Below are 2,153 nucleotides of genomic sequence, written 5' to 3' on the forward strand. Positions count from 1 at the left end.
AGTCGAGAGTTTTGAATTCTAATACTTGCTACATTCTTGTTGGGAGAGAGGGATATATGCTGTATTATAACCACATTTCTGAATGATATCTTCGGTCCGACTTTGATCAAAGGAAGCTTGCAAGTCTTTTATGCACTCGCACACGTTTTTAAAACCCACAGATATTGCGATGTCGGAGATGCTGTCTAAGTTGGAGCAGCACGCCGGCGACGGCGAATCTTCGTGTCCGTTGAGGAACTCTACGCACTCCGAGATATGACGGATCACGGCTGGGCAGTACTCCGACGACTCCGCCGCCTTGCCCAGACTCGGAACTGCAACAAACATTGACAGGCACACAAGGACAAAATATGAAGAAAAAGAAGCCATTTTTTTATATTTTATATTATTTTTCGGATCTCCTTTTGTTATTTGGGATGGTAAACTATGTTTATATAGTGTTTGTTCGTAACGTACGCAATTAACAGACCAAACTCAACGATATCTTTATAAAATCAAATTTAGAATTATTTTAGTAAAATTATTAATTTCAGTAATTATCCATATATATTTTCATAAAATCAGCGTATTCTCAATCAAATAAAGTTACAAATCTAAATCTTCTATAAATGTTATTGTGAAGCGGATAATGCTGGAGGTCCATATTGACGTCGACAGGTTCATCGATACAATCAATAACCAGTATATCGATGGAAAAGAATCAATAAGCAATATAAGAAAAAGAATTGAATCATTAAGATATTTTACTATTAATCTTTTAAGGAAGATTTTGCGTAAAAAATAGAATAGAATTGATTATTAATAATTTAACCTTATTTTACTATTAATCTTTTAAAAAATTATGCGTAAAAAATGTAATAGAATCGATTATTAATAATTTAACTTTATTTTACGATTAATCTTTAAAAAAATATTTTGCTATAAAATGAAATAGAATCAATTATTAATAATTTAAATTTAAATTTAAGTACATATATTTTCCTATCCGTAATACAATTTTACTTATTATTTTACAAAATTTTCAAATAATAATTGATAATATTATTGTTCAAGTATAATAAAACTCTAATTTTAATTGGTAATCTATATTCTATATTCTATATCTATATCTATATATAATTAAAAGTAAAATCGTGCTAGTCAAATTTTCCTCTCAAAATTTAGAGACATTTTTGTAATATCATCTATTATTAATATATAGATATTATATACAATTAATAATATTATATATATATATATATATATATATATATATATATATTATTTTCTATTTTTTATAATAATAATAATATATTCTTCTAGTATATACTGTATATTTATATTAGAAGAATATATTATTATTATTATAGAAAATAGAAAATTATATATATATATATATATATATATATAAAAGTAAAATCCTCATATCTAATTTTTCTGTCCAAACTCAAGGATATTTTAATTTTGAATTATTTTAGTAAAATTATTGATTTCATTAATTATTATTTTCTTAAAATCAGCCTATTCTCAATCAAATAAAGTTATAAATCTAAATTTTCTATAAATGTTATCGTGAAGCGCATAACACTAGAGGTGGATACTGACGGCGACAAATTTATCGATATAATTAAGAAGCAGTATATCGATAGAAAAGAATCAATAAGCAGTATAAGAAAAAGAATCATTAAGATATTTTACTATTAATCTTTTAGGTAAGATTTTGCGTAAAAAAATAGAATAGAATTGATTATTAATAATTTTACCTCATTTTACTATTAATCTTTAAGAAAATTAAAATTGTGCGTAAAAAATGTAATATAATCAATTATTAATAATTTAGCTTTATTTTACTATTAATCTTTAAGAAAGATTTTGTTAAAAAAAATGAAATAGAATTAATTATTAATAATTTAATTTTAAATTGAAGTGCATATATTTTTCTATCTGTAATACAATTTTACTTATTATTTTACAAAATTTTCAAATAATAATTGGTAATATTATTGTTCAAGTATAATAAAAACTATAATTTTAATTGGTAATCTATATTCTATATCTATATTAATTATTAATTAGTAAAAACAATATCCCCCTTTAAAAGTTCCCGCCTAAACAATTAGTAATAATATGAAAAGATGAAAATGAATGGAGAGAAGTTGTACGCCAAAACAATA

This window comes from Ipomoea nil, unplaced genomic scaffold, assembly GCF_001879475.1.
Source record: "Ipomoea nil cultivar Tokyo-kokei standard unplaced genomic scaffold, Asagao_1.1 scaffold2704, whole genome shotgun sequence".
In the NCBI taxonomy this organism is placed as follows: Eukaryota; Viridiplantae; Streptophyta; class Magnoliopsida; order Solanales; family Convolvulaceae; genus Ipomoea; species Ipomoea nil.